Raw genomic sequence first — 7,960 nt, 5'->3', positions numbered from 1 at the left:
TATAACATTCCTCCCCGCCCTTCGATAACAGATGTCACAGGGCGGGGGACTTGGAGTGCATATAACATCCCTCCCCGCCCTTCGATAACAGATATCACAGGGCGGAGGACTTGGAGTGCATATAACATCCCTCCCCGCCCTTCGATAACAGATATCACAGGGCGGGGGACTTGGAGTGCATATAACATCCCTCCCCGCCCTTCGATAACAGATATCACAGGGCGGGGGACTTGGAGTGCATATAACATCCCTCCCCGCCCTTCGATTACAGATATCACAGGGCGGGGGACTTGGAGTGCATATAACATCCCTCCCCGCCCTTCGATAACAGATATCACAGGGCGGGGGACTTGGAGTGCATATAACATCCCTCCCCGCCCTTCGATAACAGATATCACAGGGCGGAGGACTTGGAGTGCATATAACATCCCTCCCCGCCCTTCGATAACAGATATCACAGGGCGGGGGACTTGGAGTGCATATAACATCCCTCCCCGCCCTTCGATAACAGATATCACAGGGCGGGGGACTTGGAGTGCATATAACATCCCTCCCCGCCCTTCGATAACAGATATCACAGGGCGGGGGACTTATACTGGTTTATTGCATAATACAAGTCAAGAAATGGCAGCCGCGGCTGAATTGATTCCGGTATCACAGGGCGGAGGACTTGGAGTGCATATAACATCCCTCCCCGCCCTTCGATAACAGATATCACAGGGCGGGGGACTTGGAGTGCATATAACATCCCTCCCCGCCCTTCGATAACAGATATCACAGGGCGGGGGACTTGGAGTGCATATAACATCCCTCCCCGCCCTTCGATAACAGATATCAAGGGGCGGGGGACTTGGAGTGCATATAACATTCCTCCCCGCCCTTCGATAACAGATATCACAGGGCGGGGGACTTGGAGTGCATATAACATCCCTCCCCGCCCTTCGATAACAGATATCACAGGGCGGAGGACTTGGAGTGCATATAAAATCCCTCCCCGCCCTTCGATAATAGATATCACAGGGCGGGGGACTTGGAGTGCATATAACATCCCTCCCCGCCCTTCGATAACAGATATCACAGGGCGGGGGACTTGGAGTGCATATAACATCCCTCCCCGCCCTTCGATAACAGATATCACAGGGCGGGGGACTTGGAGTGCATATAACATCCCTCCCCGCCCTTCGATAACAGATATCACAGGGCGGGGGACTTGGAGTGCATATAAAATCCCTCCCCGCCCTTCGATAACAGATATCACAGGGCGGGGGACTTGGAGTGCATATAACATCCCTCCCCGCCCTTCGATAACAGATACACAGGGCGGGGGACTTGGAGTGCATATAACACCCCACCACTCTTAGATAACAGAGATAACTCAGGGCGGGGGAATCGCTTTGCATATAAACCCAAATAAGCTAGAATAGTCACATGGTATATTGTGGTACCAATTGTCTGTCAGTCCTTTCCTGCAGTTAGTTACATGTGCCTATGGACAACAACTTACAATTGACTCATTATAACACATACACACAAGATAAGAAGCTATACAAGTGTACTCACAGTGTATACAGCCCACCCCAACCCCCACCACCTACTGAGATCATGAGTTACAACTATGAATTTGTTTGTTAATACATGTCTGTTCATGGATTTACTATGAGGCAAATGGTTTTCCTCTATCTCATTTAACGTTAAATATTCTCATTAAGTCTTAGACCCTACTTTGATGAACTTTATATCTACAAAGAATAATCAAATATAAAGAAAGTCTCCAAATCCATGTAGTATACACAAATGTTATGATCTAAATGTAACTGTTACTTATAACAAAGTTAATAGTTTCTGATCACAATAACTCATAATTACACAATGTAAGACAAGCAAGTAAATGGGGGAACAAGATGAAAACAGAAACTTTGAGGAAAACGTGAATCGAACCCAGGAGGAAGGTCCTGATCTTCAGTTTGACTGTCACAGTACAGATAAAGTTTCTAAAAAACCAGAAAGGTCAATTTCTGACCTGCAGGTCAACATCCTATAGGTCATTACAATACTGTCCTCTGATTGGTCTGTTGGATTACGCATGCGCACTGAGTGGGCGGCATTATTCAGAAAACCGTTGGTCCGGGCAGGTCCGGGGTCCACAGTAGAGATGAATACAGGGCGTTACGCGCCTCTCGGCGCTATAAATGGGTCCACCACAGTCTACATTGGTGGACCATCGATCTGGGAGAGGCTTATGAGTCGAGGAGGACTATGGCTTAAACTCAAACGTTCGGAAAACTATGGTGACTGACGTATCAGCGATGTGAGTTTGGTCGCCCCCCTCCCTCCTTGCACCGGACACGGCTGGCTGTGTGCATTTTATTTTGGACTGCTCTAAGGCTCGCTGAGTACAAACAATGAGGTGAGAAAATAGACCTTGATACACTTAAGAATGTTTTAAATCAAAGATATGTTCAGTTACCTTGTCTTAGTTTTATTTATTGACATGTCATCGCCAGAAACACATGTCTTAATCTGCCCCCCTCCCCATTAGAAAATTTGTAATTTTCAACTTGTTCATAATCAATTAGTACTTGGCATTAAACCCGGCACGAATGTCAGTTGACTTACTTGTTCGTACTTGTCAGTGGTTAACAGGTATTCGTGTCAGGTTTAAGATACGAAACAGCAAACACTCGAAATATAGACTGATCATGAGACCTCCCCTAGCCTCAACTTTGCCCCTGATAGGGTCATATGGGGTCAATACCTATGGGATGAGATGAAAAAGAAATCACAAGACACAACAGAAGAAATAGTGTGAAGTTAAAGTTAAAAATTTCAAACGGTTATTCACTTAAGTTGAAGCTTTGGTCACTATATAAGTATATTATATTTCAAGTAGAACATTTAAGCTACATGTATAAAATTTGAGGATTCTCAGTTTAATTTTTTAAAATCTGTTTCATTGTTTCCTATTCTATATACCAGTACAGCAGCAGTGGGTTCACCGTTATGAGGAGGATGGTTGGGAACAAAGCAAACAACTGCCAGAAGTTAAGCCGCTGAGTACCTCAAGTGCTGCCACAGGCTTCAAAGGTATTGACTACAGTCCTGCACAGTGCACACTCATCAACATCATATTTGTCACACTTGAGTAGGGATGGATACTGGTTCGCTGGACCTTATTCAGACCTTTATAACATCCAAGAACCAAGTAAAAAAAAACTGAAAGCCAAAAACCTGAGTCCAAAAAAAACTGAACAAAGTACAAGTATATTTTTCTATTTTGTTTGATGAAAAGAGTTTTGAGTCTCCCCTCTGACAAAAAAGGCATTTAAAATACGTGTAACATTCAAATTCTTGAAAGTCTTCTCACCAAGAAACTTTTATAGTCGTGCGTGTCAGTGTTAATTCTTATGCTTGATATTGGTCTAATAAAACAAAAGATCAACAGGACAGAACCTAAATCTCTGGACCAGGACTTGGACCTTATTAAGCCGAACCGGTATCCACCCCTACACTTGAGTATATTTGCAGTCATGATTCTCCATTGTCTCTTGTTTGTTGCTAGCAGTTGTGATAGGATAAGAACGAGGCACAAATTTGATCTTGATCTATGAATACCTTAGTGTTGGAAGAAAGTTTAGCACTGTATAACGAGGCACAATAGTTACGGTATGACCAAATCATTTGACTTGTTCCTTAATCATGCATGTATTTTTTTTCATTGATCTACTTATCAGTATACTTTCCATATACTGTAGGACGGATTTCCATGTAAATTGATGTTCAATGATTTCTTATTTTGTAGGAACCGGCTCATCACAAGAGTGACTCCAACCTCACCCAAGAGGTACAACATGCAGACACAGAAGAATGCAGCAATGGACTCTGATGTAGATGAGAATGGGGAGAGGAAGGTTAAACACGAGCAGTTCTACAGCACATAAAACCGACCTGTGTTCAGAGTTTGGCCAGACCTCAGGAGTTTCCTTGCCTGAAACTCAATGTCTGTTTTTTTCTTACCACAAATAACTTCATTTTCATATCTGATGGATTAGGCTGCTAGACTAAGGGTGACTAACGCCTTCATAGCCTCTGTAGAATATAAAGCAACTTGTATTTCAGTCCAATTGCTCTATACAGCAGTGAATATGACCCTGCCTGGCTGGGATTATGATGGTGATGATACATTATGTCCTTCACTCTGCCCCAAATGGATTACTTGTATACACATGTATCACTCCAATCTTGTTGTGAATACAGAAATGTTAAAGTTTGAATGTCTGAATTTCCCAAACCTTTATTTTATTGATCATGAATGATGATGCAGTGTTGCTTGGATAAACATGTAACTAGTAGTACATGAGTCATGACACTGTTGCCAAAGTGAAGAACAATGCAGACCCCACTGAATGTAAAAAAGTAAAGCAGTCATCCTTGATTGATTGAGGTGCTGACTTACATCGCCATCCAAATTGACAAATACAATCCCTTTCAACATGTCCGAGCTGGGTTTGACCCATTCAATTCTTTTACTTGTGTCATCGCGAGTTCCTTGCAATGTTACTGTTTTTTTTGCATAGCTTTGCTAACTTTATCTTACTGGCACATTTTGATTCCATATATGACATGTTAACATTGTAAACAACTACAACAGCGACAACATATTAAGAATTTTGCACAAAACATATGATACATGTATACTAGTATGTGTCATAGTTAAACCATTCTTGTATAAAGTTTCCGAAAGGGTATGTTTGTCAGTGCAGAATGATAGAGACTGATATGTCAAGATTGTGTCTGCTGATAAACTGAATAATGTTTTAACTGATAAACGTTGTTTGTAAATAGTTAGCATGTATCACTGTGGTTTATGTGTGTTGTTAATGTAAGACAAATAATCAGTGTATCTGTGTTAACTGCCAATGTTGCCATGTTTATCCAATAAATATTGCTGAGTTTTGTCCAAAACCCTGCGTTTGTGTTTCATAGTCCATAGTAAATCTGGGTAAAGTAGGGTAAATATATCATTTAGTAAAGGCATGTATACATCCTCTGTAAATATGGGTAAATGTAGCTGTGAAAATGCAGTCCTTGGTATGGTAAATCTCGGTAAATGCGCTTGATAAATATGAGAAATGCTTCGCACGGTAAATCTCGGTAAATGCACTGAATATATGTGAGAAATACTCCCTACGGTAAATCTCGGTAAACGCATAATTTACACGACCCTGGTAAATATGGGTAAATAAGGCAAACATTACCAGCTATACCTTGTGGGTAAATGCGTGGTATATTTGCACATTTACCGATGGATAAATGCTGATAAATCTCTGGTAAATGTAACCTTTACACAGCTTTACATTACATTTACCATTGTTGTAAATTCCACTTTTCGTGCAGTGTTGTAGTTATTTGCTACAAATACATTAATTTTTGTTTACTTACTCAGATGATGAGGTAAGTTCTACTCATGGACATCTTGTAGTTATTTGCTACATATACATTTGTATATATCACCACTCCACAAAAAGCCAAGTTCCAACACGATGGAAGCGGTTCAGGAGAGCTGCCCGGAGGCTCTTCCGCTGTTGTCTTTTTGGGTGCAGCTACTTACCTACCGCGGGGTAAGTATATCGTGCCCACGAGTAACGACACCGAACTACTTCATGAGGTTATAGATTATAAACTGTCAAAACAAATGGTTTATAGACAATGACGCCTCATGTCAACAAATACCGTTGAAGTGGCCCATCGAGCAACCCAAATGTCATTACCCAAAAATGATACATTCAGATCTGCAGGGGAGTTACGGGCAAGTATCGCCGCGCACTCCTGGTGCAGTCGGCGGTCTCGGAGAGTCGTTGTGCCGACTCAACCAAGCCGCCGGCTCAGGATTTTTACCTGGCGGAACAGCGTATCGCGCTCTCCTGGGTATTGACAATAGGGCCGCATATCACAGGAGAAGAAAACGAACCCTACAGTACATTAAAGGAATAAAAGTCTTGCTAGACGGGCAGACTAGATTTGGTTTGTCCCAGTTATCTGTAAGTAGGTTATTGCTTATGATATACCTTGGAAAATTATTTGTATTTCCTGCTGGAGCGACCCGACCTTTACAAAGCAATATCGCTGAGTCAGCTTGTTTCCTAGGCTCTGATTGGTCAGTTTTAGCCAGTGCAAAGCGAAATCCTGTAAGCTGATTGGCTATTTCCTAGAGCGCCCTGACCGGAGCAAAGCAGGGAGTAGATTGCCCCGAACTTAGTACACCTAGAGGCTATAAAAGGAAGTGCGGTACCACTCTTTGTCATTCTGATGAAGACTTTTGAATAAAAGGTCGAAACCGGTAAATCGTTGTTGTCTCAGCCGTCATCCTTCTGACACCCAACCGACTATATTTGTATTTCATGCTGGGTAGTCTGCAAATTTGGCTTTTCCATACTGTTGTGAATGGAAATATGCCTGAATGTTTTCGTAAGACTTACCCAATGACAAGAATTGTAATTGATTGTCTAAAGTTTGAGGTACAGACTACAAGCTCAAAGGTTCTAAATTCTGAAACATTCTCTCAGTATAAAATCCACACAACATGCAAGGGTCTAATTGGGATTACGCCATGCGGTATTGTATCTTTTGTAAGCACATTGTATGCTGGTTCTTTTTCTGACAAGGACACGTAAATCAGGGTTGGAGGATTTGATTGAGCCAGGTGATTCGGTAATGGCTGATAAGAGGTTTTTGATTCAGGGCATACTGGACAATAAACAAGCAACTTTAGTGATCCCACCATTCCTCGGCCAGAAAGGAACATTCAGTCAGTGAAGTCTCACAGACGTAGACATAGACAGAATAAGAATCCATGCGGAGAGAGCCATCAGAAGAATAGGGAAGTATTATGAATTTTAATGGTGTAGTGTCATAATCACTTGCTGCATCCATTAACCACATTTGGACTAGTGCTACGTACTGTGTACCGGTACAGTACCGTGATAATCGATTAGGTACAGGTCCCAAAAAACCGGATCATGAAGTACCGGTACTATGCTGGCGCCATGTCACTAAAACTACCTCATCTGGCAAAACTTGACGCTGGGAAACTCAGTCTGGCTCACAGGAGCTGTTTTATGATTGAAAATTACACAGGCCCCGAAAAGATGACACCACCAGCTCTGAAAGAGGTGAAATCCAACTTGGAACAAGTGATATCCAAGATGCCATCACAAAGTGTGCCAAGAGCACAGAAGAAGGATGCTGATTGGCTCTCGCAGATCCACTTTTCCCGGGGACTGGTCAACATACAATGCTGCGCAAGATCGCAGTGATGATAACAGAGCTCCAAAGCTGAAGGCCATAAGTGCCTTTGGACAACTACTTGACTCCCCACCTGCACAACTACGAGCTCTACCCTGTCCCTGCATCCATCATTGATTGGTATGGATACCTCAGGAAGGGGAACAAGTCTGTGATTCTCCAGCGTATTGGAATTGTCAATATGAAAATAGTTTGAAAATAGTTGCTCATTTACCTACAATTTCATTGGTTATACAACTGTTCATTTCAATGATGTAAGTATTTTTAATGTGAAATCTTATGTCCGACTGCATCAATCTAATTGAAAAGTAAAATTATATATCTGTTTTCTTCACGCGGACATGGCCAGTTGTCAGACTTGTCATCAAAGTCCCTGTGTAATATTGCGGATGTCAAAACTGCAGAAACTTATTAACCATGCAGAACGTTTTGCTAAATAACTGAAGAAAATAGGGTTGTCGCCAAGCCGGCCTAAGTCTAGGCACACGTGGCATCTGGGTGCTCCAAAAGAGACATTAGAGAAGTGATGCCCCAGCTAGTCCTGGCTGTGATATGTTAGAAATCGGAGGTTTGATTTCTGTTCAACACCAAAAGCCGAATTCCCAGATAAAGAAGTAGCATCCAGCCCACGTTTAAAGAAGACAAGGGAAAAGAAGGC

At 42.4% G+C, this 7,960-nt stretch overlaps 1 long non-coding RNA gene across 1 annotated transcript; it reads left to right on the top strand.

Moving 5' to 3' along the window:
* Nucleotides 1-1,890: 1,890 nt before the first annotated feature.
* LOC136420507 (uncharacterized) lies at nucleotides 1,891-4,962 on the top strand. The gene is made up of 3 exons (XR_010753226.1): nucleotides 1,891-2,407; nucleotides 2,977-3,084; nucleotides 3,800-4,962. It is a non-coding gene; the product is annotated as an uncharacterized lncRNA (long non-coding RNA).
* Nucleotides 4,963-7,960: the final 2,998 nt, after the last annotated feature.

Source organism: Branchiostoma lanceolatum, chromosome 15, assembly GCF_035083965.1.
Source record: "Branchiostoma lanceolatum isolate klBraLanc5 chromosome 15, klBraLanc5.hap2, whole genome shotgun sequence".
Taxonomy (NCBI): domain Eukaryota; kingdom Metazoa; phylum Chordata; class Leptocardii; order Amphioxiformes; family Branchiostomatidae; genus Branchiostoma; species Branchiostoma lanceolatum.
This window is presented reverse-complemented; position numbering and strand designations above follow the sequence as displayed.